The sequence below is a fragment of the Lytechinus variegatus genome, chromosome 8 (assembly GCF_018143015.1).
Source record: "Lytechinus variegatus isolate NC3 chromosome 8, Lvar_3.0, whole genome shotgun sequence".
Lineage (NCBI taxonomy): Eukaryota > Metazoa > Echinodermata > Echinoidea > Temnopleuroida > Toxopneustidae > Lytechinus > Lytechinus variegatus.
Genome location: NC_054747.1, coordinates 18,990,978 through 19,004,746, shown reverse-complemented (window position 1 = coordinate 19,004,746; position 13,769 = coordinate 18,990,978). Strand labels below are relative to the sequence as shown.

Sequence of the window (13,769 nt, the reverse complement as noted above, 5' to 3'; positions counted from 1 at the left end):
AAGATATGGTGTCAATTACGTGCCATGTTTACATGAGGTGATCTGTTCAGTTCCCTTTCCATGTACAATTATACATATGAATATTATTGTTCATTTACTCCTCGCTTGTTTCTTAAATTGTTTACTATTATGTGAACCTGACAGTTCAATTTATATATTTGTTGCAATTACTCTTGTACTGTATTTTGTTGTTATTAATTTGATTTGTCATTGAAAAGATATCTTGTTATGTTTGAATAATAATAAAATCCCTGTGGAGGGGAAACAAATTGAAAAAAAAAAAGATGCTGTATATAACTTAATAATTACTGCGAGCTTAACTTTTTGACACTGTCTTGATCAAAAAGTGAACTGTTAAGGGCTGTTTGGAGTTACCATGAAGATGATACATATTTCAACAATGCAAACGCGAAGCGCGACCTGAAATGTTTGGTATTCCAACCTATAACCTGGACACTCTAAGTACTTTTTGTAATTATGAACAGGATAGGTATGTAAATAAACAATTGAAGTGAGAGCTATTAAGTGCAAGCGGAAAATGTTGAGATTTAGACCTTAACATGGGACACTCTATTCATATTTTGTAATTATGAAAAGGATGGGTAGCTTCCTACATGAATAATACTAGCGCAAATCGTGAACAGAAACATTTTGACATTCCGATCTGAAAAAGGGAAAAATCAGAGAAAATCTGGAAAATTTTAAGCACTATTTCAACCGTAGGTGGACAACCATGCCCAGTCACAATTTTTATCCCTCCACCAATGAAAGTTTGTAGTACATGTTGGTAACAGCATACAGTTTGGACGGTCGGTCGGGCTGTTGGTGCAATGCATATCTTGTGGTTCATAGAGTTTTTTTTTTCAATTCTCATGAATTTGCACACACATTGGTCTAGAGGTAAAGATGTGCAAGACACACTCGTTTTGCAAAATCATGTTGCTGTAGATGTATACAATATATATGGCAGAAATAAGGTATACATTGCAGTTCCAACTACTTCATCAGTTTTTAACCAATTCTCATGAAATTTAACTCAAAGTTTGGTCTTAAGCTAAAGATACACTTGTTTCACATTTGTCTGAAAAATTGTTTTGCCATGGTGATGGGTGTAACAGGGGGGAGAGGGGGGATACAGGCCGTGACCCCCTATTGGCAACGCAAAAGATAAAAGGGGGAAGAAAAAACAAGAAGGGAAAGGAGAGGAGAGAAAAGAGGAGGAAGATGAGTGAATAAAACTTGTCTCTACACAAAACTTTTGCTTGCACTTTGCGCTCGCATTGCCTGTTTGATGAGATACCTATCTTGCTTAATAGGCTGATATGGTGCAAAGTGCTGAATATCAAAATTTTTCAGCTCGCGCTTTGTACTCGCAATATTTGATTTGTGAGGTTCCTATTCTCTATATGTATTCCATAAAGTTCTCAAATTATTCCTTTTCAGGTTTGATGATCAAAACCTATCAGCTAGCGCTACTTGCTCGCATTATGATTAGTGAGATCTGTATACTTTTATATGAATATCAAGAATTTTCAGCCTGTGCTTTAGAGGAATATCCTGTATGTAAACTACCTTGTGAAAAAATATAAAGATATGACTGGGCATGGCCGTTCATCTACAATTTAAGGGGCAAGGCCCGGTAGGCACATTATTCACAGGCCACCGTCTCCAGCCAGAATCTAATAAAATTATGTAAATTACTGCCTAATAAAAGCTGCCTGGGCGTGGCCGTTCACCTACAATTTAAGGGACGAGGTCCAGTAGGCACATTATTCACAGGCCACCATCTCCCAGCCAGAATCTACTTAAAAAAGGTAAAATACTGTCTACAAAATAAAAAGATATGACTGGGCGTGGCCGTTCACCTACAAATTAAGGGGCAAGGCCCGGTAGGCACATAATTCACAGGCCACCGTCTCCCAGCCAGAATCTCCTTAAAATATATAAATTATTGTGTAAAAAAATATAAAGACATGACTGGGCGTGGCCGTTCACCTACAATTTAAGGGGCAAGGCCCAGTAGGCACATTATTTACAGGCCACCATCTCCCAGCCTGAATCTACTTAAAATATGTAAACTACAGTCTCAAAATCTTAAAGATATGAATGGGCGTGGCCGTTCACCTCCAATTTAAGGGGCAAGGCCCGGTAGGCACATAATTCACAGGCCACCATTACCAGCCAGAATCTACTTAAAATATGTAAACTACTGCCTAATAAAATCTGCCTGGGTGTGGCCGTTTACTAACAGTTTAATGGGCAAAGCCCGGTAGGCACATAATTCACAGGCCACCGTCTCCCAGCCAGAATCTAATAACATTATGTAAACTACTGCATAGAAAAATCTGCCCGGGCGTGGCCGTTCACCTACAATTTAAGGGGCAAGGCCCAGTAGGCACATAATTCACAGGCCACCATCTCCCAGCCTGAATCTACTTAAAATATGTGAACTACTGCCTAATAAAATCTGCCTGGGTGTGGCCGTTTACCTACAGTTTAATGGGCAAAGCCCGGTAGGCACATGATTCACAGGCCACCATCTCCCAGCAAAAATGTACTTAAAAAATCTAAAATACCGTCTACAAAATCGTAAAGATATGAATGGGCGTGGCCGTTCACCTCCAATTTAAGGGGCAAGGCCCGGTAGGCGCATAATTCACAGGCCACCATTACCAGCCAGAATCTACTTAAAATATGTAAAAAATATAAAGACATGACTGGGCGTGGCCGTTCACCTACAATTTAAGGGGCAAGAACCGGTAGGCACATAATTCACAGGCCACCGTCTCCCAGCCAGAATCTCCTTAAAATATATAAATTATTGTGTAAAAAAATATAAAGATATGACTGGACGTGGCCGTTCACCTACAATTTAAGGGGCAAGGCCCGGTAGGCATCTAATTCACAGGCCACTGTCTCCCAGCTAGAATCTACTTAAAATATGTAAACTACCGTTTGCAAAATATAAAGATTTGACTGGGCGTGGCCGTTCACCTACAATTAAAGAGGCAAGGCCCTGTAGGCACATAATTCACAGGCCACCGTCTCCCAGCTAGAATCTACTTAAAATATGTAAACTACCGTTTGCAAAATATAAAGATTTGACTGGGCGTGGCCGTTCACCTACAATTTAAGGGGCAAGGCCTGGTAGGCACATAATTCACAGGCCACCGTCTCCCAGCCAGAATCTACTTAAAATATATAAATTACTGTGTAAAAAAATATAAAGATATGACTGGGCGTGGCCGTTCACCTACAATTTAAGGGGCAAGGCCCAGAAGGCACATAATTTACAGGCCACCATCTCCCAGCCAGAATCTACTTGAAATATGTAAACTAACATGTAAAAAATATAAAAATCTGCCTGGGCGTGGCCGTTCACCTACAATTTAAGTGGCAAGGCCCGGTAGGCACATAATTCACAGGCCAACATCTCCCAGCCAGAATCTACTTAAAATATCTAAAATACCGTCTACAAATTTACAAAGATATGACTGGACGTGGCCGTTCACCTACAATTTCAGGGGCAAGGCCTTGTAGGCACATAATTCACAGGCCACCGTCTCCCAGCCAGAATCTACTTAAAATATATAAATTACTGTGTAAAAAAATATAAAGATATGACTGGGCGTGGCCGTTCACCTACAATTTAAGGGGCAAGGCCCAGAAGGCACATAATTTACAGGCCACCATCTCCCAGCCAGAATCTACTTGAAATATGTAAACTAACATGTGAAAAATATAAAAATCTGCCTGGGCGTGGCCGTTCACCTACAATTTAAGGGGCAAGGCCCGGTAGGCACATAATTCACAGGCCACCATCTCCCAGCCAGAATCTACTTAAAATATCTAAAATACCGTCTACAAAATACAAAGATATGACCGGGCGTGGCCGTTCACCTACAGTTTAAGGGGCAAAGCCCGGTAGGCACATAATTCACAGGCCACCATCTCCCAGCCAGAATCTACTTAAAATATGTAAATTACAGTGTAAAAAAATATTAAGATATGAATGGGCGTGGCCGTTCACCTACAATTTAAGGGGCAAGACCCAGTAGGCACATAATTCACAGGCCACCGTCTCCCAGCCAGAATCTACTTAAAATATATAAATTATTGTGTAAAAAAATATAAAGACATGACTGGGCGTGGCCGTTCACCTACAGTTTAAGGGGCAAGGCCCGGTAGGCACATTATTCACAGGCCACCGTCTCCAGCCAGAATCTAATAAAATTATGTAAATTACTGCCTAATAAAAGCTGCCTGGGCGTGGCCGTTCACCTACAATTTAAGGGGCAAGGCCCAGTAGGCACATTATTCACAGGCCACCATCTCCCAGCCAGAATCTACTTAAAAAAGGTAAAATACTGTCTACAAAATAAAAAGATATGACTGGGCGTGGCCGTTCACCTACAAATCAATGGGGAAGGCCCGGTAGGCACATAATTCACAGGCCACAGTCTCCCAGCCAGAATCTAATAAAATTATGTAAACTACTGCATAAAAAATCTGCTTGGGCGTGGTCGTTCACCTACAATTTAAGGGGCAAGACCCGGTAGGCACATAATTTACAGGCCACCATCTCCCAGCCAGAATCTACTTAAAATATGTAAATTACTGTGTAAAAAAATATTAAGATATGAATGGGCGTGGCCGTTCACCTACAATTTAAGGGGCAAGACCCGGTAGGCACATAATTCACAGGCCACCGTCTCCCAGCCAGAATCTCCTTAAAATATATAAATTATTGTGTAAAAAAATATAAAGACATGACTGGGCGTGGCCGTTCACCTACAATTTAAGGGGCAAGGCCCAGTAGGCACATAATTTACAGGCCACCATCTCCCAGCCTGAATCTACTTAAAATATGTAAACTACAGTCTCAAAATCTTAAAGATATGAATGGGCGTGGCCGTTCACCTCCAATTTAAGGGGCAAGGCCCGGTAGGCACATAATTCACAGGCCACCATTACCAGCCAGAATCTACTTAAAATATGTAAACTACTGCCTAATAAAATCTGCCTGGGTGTGGCCGTTTACTAACAGTTTAATGGGCAAAGCCCGGTAGGCACATAATTCACAGGCCACCATCTCCCAGCCAGAATCTAATAACATTATGTAAATTACTGCATAGAAAAATCTGCCTGGGCGTGGCCGTTCACCTACAATTTAAGGGGCAAGGCCCAGTAGGCACATAATTCACAGGCCACCATCTCCCAGCCAGAATCTAATAACATTATGTAAACTACTGCATAGAAAAATCTGCCTGGGCGTGGCCGTTCACCTACAATTTAAGGGGCAAGGCCCAGTAGGCACATAATTCACAGGCCACCGTCTCCCAGCCAGAATCTAATAAAATTATGTAAACTACTGCATAGAAAAATCTGCCCGGGCGTGGCCGTTCACCTACAATTTAAGGGGCAAGGCCCAGTAGGCACATAATTTACAGGCCACCATCTCCCAGCAAAAATCTACTTAAAAAATCTAAAATACCGTCTACAAAATCGTAAAGATATGAATGGGCGTGGCCGTTCACCTCCAATTTAAGGGGCAAGGCCCGGTAGGCGCATAATTCACAGGCCACCATTACCAGCCAGAATCTACTTAAAATATGTAAAAAATATAAAGACATGACTTGGGCGTGGCCGTTCACCTACAATTTAAGGGGCAAGAACCGGTAGGCATCTAATTCACAGGCCACCGTCTCCCAGCTAGAATCTACTTAAAATATGTAAACTACCGTTTGCAAAATATAAAGATTTGACTGGGCGTGGCCGTTCACCTACAATTAAAGAGGCAAGGCCCGGTAGGCATCTAATTCACAGGCCACCGTCTCCCAGCTAGAATCTACTTAAAATATGTAAACTACCGTTTGCAAAATATAAAGATTTGACTGGGCGTGGCCGTTCACCTACAATTTAAGGGGCAAGGCCTGGTAGGCACATAATTCACAGGCCACCGTCTCCCAGCCAGAATCTACTTAAAATATATAAATTACTGTGTAAAAAAATATAAAGATATGACTGGGCGTGGCCGTTCACCTACAATTTAAGGGGCAAGGCCCAGAAGGCACATAATTTACAGGCCACCATCTCCCAGCCAGAATCTACTTGAAATATGTAAACTAACATGTAAAAAATATAAAAATCTGCCTGGGCGTGGCCGTTCACCTACAATTTAAGGGGCAAGGCCCGGTAGGCACATTATTCACAGGCCACCATCTCCCAGCAAGAATCTACTTAAAATATGTGAACTACCGTCTACAAAATCTAAAGATATGACTGGGCATGGCCGTTCACCTACAATTTAAGGGGCAAGGCCCGGTAGGCACATAATTCACAGGCCACCGTCTCCCAGCCAGAATCTACTTAAAATATGTAAATTACTGCCTAATAAAAGCTGCCTGGGCGTGGCCGTTCACCTACAATTTAAGGGACGAGGCCCAGTAGGCACATTATTCACAGGCCACCATCTCCCAGCCAGAATCTACTTAAAAAAGGTAAAATACTGTCTACAAAATAAAAAGATATGACTGGGCGTGGCCGTTCATCTACAAATCAATGGGCAAGGCCCGGTAGGCACATAATTCACAGGCCACCGTCTCCCAGCCAGAATCTCCTTAAAATACATAAATTACTGTGTAAAAAAATATAAAGACATGACTGGGCGTGGCTGTTCACCTACAATTTAAGGGGCAAGACCCGGTAGGCACATAATTCACAGGCCACCATCTCCCAGCCAGAATCTCCTTAAAATATATAAATTACTGTGTAAAAAAATATAAAGACATGACTGGGCGTGGCCGTTCACCTACAATTTAAGGGGCAAGACCCGGTAGGCACATAATTCACAGGCCACCATCTCCTAGCCAGAATCTACTTGAAATATAACAGGTAAAAATATATAAAAATCTGCCTGGGCATGGCCGTTCACCTACAGTTTAAGGGGCAAAGCCCGGTAGGCACATAATTCACAGGCCACCATCTCCCAGCCAGAATCTACTTGAAATATGTAAACTAACATGTAAAAAAAAAAAATCTGCCTGGGCGTGGCCGTTCACCTACAATTTAAGGGGCAAGGCCCGGTAGGCACATAATTCACAGGCCAACATCTCCCAGCCAGAATCTACTTAAAATATCTAAAATACCGTCTACAAAATACAAAGATATGACTGGGCGTGGCCGTTCACCTATAATTTAAGGGGCAAGGCCCAGTAGGCACATAAGTCACAGGCCATCTCCCATCCAGAATCTACTTAAAACATGCAAATTTCCATGTAAAAAATATAAAGACATGACTGGGCGTGGCCGTTCACCTACAATTTAAGGGGCAAGGCCCGGTAGGCACATTATTCACAGGCCACCATCTCCCAGCAAGAATCTACTTAAAATATATAAATTACTGTGTAAAAAAATATAAAGATATGACTGGGCGTGGCCGTTCACCTACAATTTAAGGGGCAAGGCCCAGAAGGCACATAATTTACAGGCCACCATCTCCTAGCCAGAATCTACTTGAAATATGTAAACTAACATGTAAAAACATAAAAATCTGCCTGGGCGTGGCCGTTCACCTACAGTTTAAGGGGCAAAGCCCGGTAGGCACATAATTCACAGGCCACCATCTCCCAGCCAGGATCTAATAAAATTATGTAAACTACCGCATAAAAAAATCTGCCTGGGCGTGGCCGTTCACCTACAATTTAAGGGGCAAGGCCCGGTAGGCACATAATTCACAGGCCACCGTCTCCCAGCTAGAATCTACTTAAAATATGTAAACTACCGTTTGCAAAATATAAAGATTTGACTGGGCGTGGCCGTTCACCTACAATTTAAGGGGCAAGGCCTGGTAGGCACATAATTCACAGGCCACCGTCTCCCAGCCAGAATCTACTTAAAATATATAAATTACTGTGTAAAAAAATATAAAGATATGACTGGGCGTGGCCGTTCACCTACAATTTAAGGGGCAAGGCCCAGAAGGCACATAATTTACAGGCCACCATCTCCTAGCCAGAATCTACTTGAAATATGTAAACTAACATGTAAAAACATATAAAAATCTGCCTGGGCGTGGCCGTTCACCTACAGTTTAAGGGGCAAAGCCCGGTAGGCACATAATTCACAGGCCACCATCTCCCAGCCAGAATCTACTTAAAATATGTAAATTACAGTGTAAAAAAATATTAAGATATGAATGGGCGTGGCCGTTCACCTATAATTTAAGGGGCAAGGCCCAGTAGGCACATAAGTCACAGGCCATCTCCCATCCAGAATCTACTTAAAACATGCAAATTTCCATGTAAAAAATATAAAGACATGACTGGGCGTGGCCGTTCACCTACAATTTAAGGGGCAAGACCCGGTAGGCACCTAATTCACAGGCCACCGTCTCCCAGCTAGAATCTACTTAAAATATGTAAACTACCGTTTGCAAAATATAAAGATTTGACTGGGCGTGGCCGTTCACCTACAATTAAAGGGGCAAGGCCCGGTAGGCATCTAATTCACAGGCCACCGTCTCCCAGCTAGAATCTACTTAAAATATGTAAACTACCGTTTGCAAAATATAAAGATTTGACTGGGCGTGGCCGTTCACCTACAATTTAAGGGGCAAGGCCTGGTAGGCACATAATTCACAGGCCACCGTCTCCCAGCCAGAATCTACTTAAAATATATAAATTACTGTGCAAAAAAATATAAAGATATGACTGGGCGTGGCCGTTCACCTACAATTTAAGGGGCAAGGCCCAGAAGGCACATAATTTACAGGCCACCATCTCCCAGCCAGAATCTACTTGAAATATGTAAACTAACATGTAAAAAATATAAAAATCTGCCTGGGCGTGGCCGTTCACCTACAATTTAAGGGGCAAGGCCCGGTAGGCACATTATTCACAGGCCACCATCTCCCAGCAAGAATCTACTTAAAATATGTGAACTACCGTCTACAAAATCTAAAGATATGACTGGGCATGGCCGTTCACCTACAATTTAAGGGGCAAGGCCCGGTAGGCACATAATTCACAGGCCACCGTCTCCCAGCCAGAATCTACTTAAAATATATAAATTACTGTGTAAAAAAATATAAAGATATGACTGGGCGTGGCCGTTCACCTACAATTTAAGGGGCAAGGCCCAGTAGGCACATAATTCACAGGCCACCATCTCCCAGCCAGGATCTAATAAAATTATGTAAACTACCGCATAAAAAAATCTGCCTGGGCGTGGCCGTTCACCTACAATTTAAGGGGCAAGGCCCGGTAGGCACATAATTCACAGGCCACCGTCTCCCAGCTAGAATCTACTTAAAATATGTAAACTACCGTTTGCAAAATATAAAGATTTGACTGGGCGTGGCCGTTCACCTACAATTTAAGGGGCAAGGCCCGGTAGGCACATAATTCACAGGCCACCGTCTCCCAGCCAGAATCTACTTAAAATATATAAATTACTGTGTAAAAAAATATAAAGATATGACTGGGCGTGGCCGTTCACCTACAATTTAAGGGGCAAGGCCCAGAAGGCACATAATTTACAGGCCACCATCTCCTAGCCAGAATCTACTTGAAATATGTAAACTAACATGTAAAAACATATAAAAATCTGCCTGGGCGTGGCCGTTCACCTACAGTTTAAGGGGCAAAGCCCGGTAGGCACATAATTCACAGGCCACCATCTCCCAGCCAGAATCTACTTGAAATATGTAAACTAACATGTAAAAAAAAAAAATCTGCCTGGGCGTGGCCGTTCACCTACAATTTAAGGGGCAAGGCCCGGTAGGCACATAATTCACAGGCCAACATCTCCCAGCCAGAATCTACTTAAAATATCTAAAATACCGTCTACAAAATACAAAGATATGACTGGGCGTGGCCGTTCACCTATAATTTAAGGGGCAAGGCCCAGTAGGCACATAAGTCACAGGCCATCTCCCATCCAGAATCTACTTAAAACATGCAAATTTCCATGTAAAAAATATAAAGACATGACTGGGCGTTGCCGTTCACCTACAATTTAAGGGGCAAGGCCCGGTAGGCACATTATTCACAGGCCACCATCTCCCAGCAAGAATCTACTTAAAATATGTGAACTACCGTCTACAAAATCTAAAGATATGACTGGGCATGGCCGTTCACCTACAATTTAAGGGGCAAGGCCCGGTAGGCACATAATTCACAGGCCACCATCTCCCAGCCAGGATCTAATAAAATTATGTAAACTACCGCATAAAAAAATCTGCCTGGGCGTGGCCGTTCACCTACAATTTAAGGGGCAAGGCCCGGTAGGCACATAATTCACAGGCCACCGTCTCCCAGCTAGAATCTACTTAAAATATGTAAACTACCGTTTGCAAAATATAAAGATTTGACTGGGCGTGGCCGTTCACCTACAATTTAAGGGGCAAGGCCCGGTAGGCACATAATTCACAGGCCACCGTCTCCCAGCCAGAATCTACTTAAAATATATAAATTACTGTGTAAAAAATATAAAGATATGACTGGGCGTGGCCGTTCACCTACAATTTAAGGGGCAAGGCCCAGAAGGCACATAATTTACAGGCCACCATCTCCTAGCCAGAATCTACTTGAAATATGTAAACTAACATGTAAAAACATATAAAAATCTGCCTGGGCGTGGCCGTTCACCTACAGTTTAAGGGGCAAAGCCCGGTAGGCACATAATTCACAGGCCACCATCTCCCAGCCAGAATCTACTTAAAATATGTAAATTACAGTGTAAAAAAATATTAAGATATGAATGGGCGTGGCCGTTCACCTACAATTTAAGGGGCAAGGCCCGGTAGGCACATAATTCACAGGCCACCATCTCCCAGCCAGAATCTACTTAAAATATGTAAATTACAGTGTAAAAAAATATTAAGATATGAATGGGCGTGGCCGTTCACCTATAATTTAAGGGGCAAGGCCCAGTAGGCACATAACTCACAGGCCACCATCTCCCAGCCAGGATCTAATAAAATTATGTAAACTACTGCATAAAAAAATCTGCCTGGGCATGGCCGTTCACCTACAATTTAAGGGGCAAGGCCTAGTACAAGTAGGCACATAATTCATTGGTCACCATCTCCCAGCCATAATCTACTTAAAATATGTGAACTACCGTCTATAAAATATAAAGATATGACTGGGCATGGCCGTTCACCTACAATATAAGGGGCAAGGCCCGGTAGGCACATAATTCACAGGCCACCATCTCCCAGCCAGAATCTAATAGAATTATGTAAACTACTGCATAACAAATATGCCTGGGCGTGGCCGTTCACAAACAATTTAACGGGCAAGGTCCGGTAGGCACATAATTCACAGGCTACCATCTCCCAGCCAGAATCTACTTAAAATATGTAAACTACAGTCTCAAAAATACAAAGATATGACTGGGCGTGACGGTTCACCTACAATTTAAGGGGCAATGCCCATAGGCACATAATTCACAGGCCACCATCTCCTAGTCAGAATCTATTAGAATTATATAAACTATTGCCTAATAAAAGCTGCCTGGGCGTGGCCATTCACCTACAATTTAAGGGGCAAGGCCCAGTAGGCAAATAATTCACAGGCTGCCATCTCCTAGTCAGAATCTACTTAAAATATTTAAAGTAAAAAAATGATTAAAAAAACTGTCAGAGTGTGGCCGTTAACCTATAATTTAAGGGGAAAGGCCTAGTACTAGTAGGCACATTATTCCCAGGCCACCGTCTCCCACCAGAATTTAATAGAAAATTTTATGTAAACTACTACATAACAAAATCTGCCTGGGCGTGGCCGTTCACCTACAATTTAAGAGTAAGGCCTGGTAGGCATATGATACGCAGACCTCCATTTTCCAGCTACATGTAGGCATCCTATTACATTATCGGCACATTATCTATTTCAAATCCTAATGGGTATGGCTGTTATTCGCACATAGGTTTGTATTCTGAAGTCGGGTTTAACTTAAACTCAGGTTTGTTGTGGTTTACGTATGGGAAGCCAAAAGAATCAAATTTTTTATTAAGTTGTATGTTTCTTATGTTTACTGTGCTCTTTCCTCATTCATTGATTGTGAAGACAATCATCTATTTATACTTATAAGACAATTATGAATGATTTGAGAGCCAAATGAGCTGAAGTATATCTCTACTGTTAGTGATTTATGTGACAATTGGCTATCCATACTTAAACCACAATTTTAAACCTGAGTTTAAGTTAAACCCGACTTCAGAATACAGGCCCTAGAGTTTAAGGGGCAAGGGCCTACATCAATTCGCAGGCCATCCTCTCCCTCCCACAATCCACTTAAATTATGGAAACTACTGTTTATAACAAAAAAATCGCTCATCTTACCTCAAGACCAATGTTTGAGCCAAATTTCATGAGAATTGGTTAAGGAATGTTGAAGTACTTCAAACTGCAAGATTTTAACCTTATTTTCACCACATACATTGTTACCTTGGCAACATAAATTCTGACACATGCAAAAAAAAATTATCTTGCACGTCTTTACCTGAAGACCTATAAGTGTTTCAAATTTCATGAGAATTGGTTGAAAAGTGATAAAGTGCTTCGAACCACAACATTTTTCACCTATTTTTCCCCATATACGTTACCATGGCAACATAATTTCCTACACATGTGAAAATGTGTCTTGTTCTTTACCAAACACCAATGTGTTTGCTCAAATTCATGAGAGCTTTTTAAAAACTGAGGAAATATTTTGAACTGCAAGATTTACAACGGACCGACAGCTCAATTAACCAGCCAACCGTACACTAATTTTATATACCCACTTCAAACCTCATCTGGCAGGGTTATACGTGTAGAAGAATAGGAGGAGAAAAAGAAGAACAGGAAAATTGTGAATTAAACAAAGCGAGGGGAATGATTATAAAATGGACACATTTCAGGTGCTTAATATAACACTTCTGCTTGAGCTACGTGTACGGATTTGATTAATAAGTAACATATGTATCTATCTAATTTAAGAATTCCCCCAAACACTAGAAATATCCCCTTTTCATGTCGGTATATCAAGTATTTTCAGCTCACGCTTTGCTTTTGCATTAACTATTTTAGTTAGATATGCATCATGTTCATCATTTTAAAAAGTAATCAGAATGTCCCACTTTAAAGCCAGTCTAATTCGTCAAAAAAATTTCAGCTCCCACTTCACACTCGTAACATTTATTAATTGAAATCCATATCGTCTTCACGGTTTTCCTACGTCTTAAAGAGTGTTCCCTTTCGGGTCAGTATATCCCTTCGGACTCACATTAGTTGTTTATCTACTGTATATTCACACACCTTGTTTTTTGTGAATCAATAAACATGCTTAAAATGTCCAGTTTTAAGATTGGAATATACAAAATTTTCAGCTCGCATCATCTGTTTAAAAAGAAGCCAATCCTTTTCATAATTACAAAAAATTGAGTATAATTTCTTGTTTTTAGGGTATAAATCACCAGGAAACTTCAGCGTGCGCTTGCGCTGAAAATTGATCTAAAATTCTTCCAATGACAAGTGATAGCAGGTGTGTGTTTCATAAAGCTGACTTATAACCCCTTTCATAAACCCATCCTACAATTATCCGCCTAAGGGTAATGCTGATTACTTCAATAAAAATTGCATTCACAAACTCTGAAAATAATCCGCACTATTTTTTACGAGCGCCCGACCTGAAAAAGGCGGATAATTGTCATGGCAACTGCACAGACCCCCTCCGATGCGGTTGTGTTGGAAAAGGGTGACCTTGTGACCGCACCATGGCAA

General features: G+C 41.5%; 1 protein-coding gene across 1 annotated transcript in view; it reads right to left on the bottom strand.

Annotated features, from left to right (window-relative positions):
* The window catches only part of LOC121420112, a 94,563-nt gene that overhangs the window by 80,195 nt on the left and 599 nt on the right, over positions 1–13,769 (bottom strand). The gene's annotated exons all lie outside the window — the stretch shown is intronic.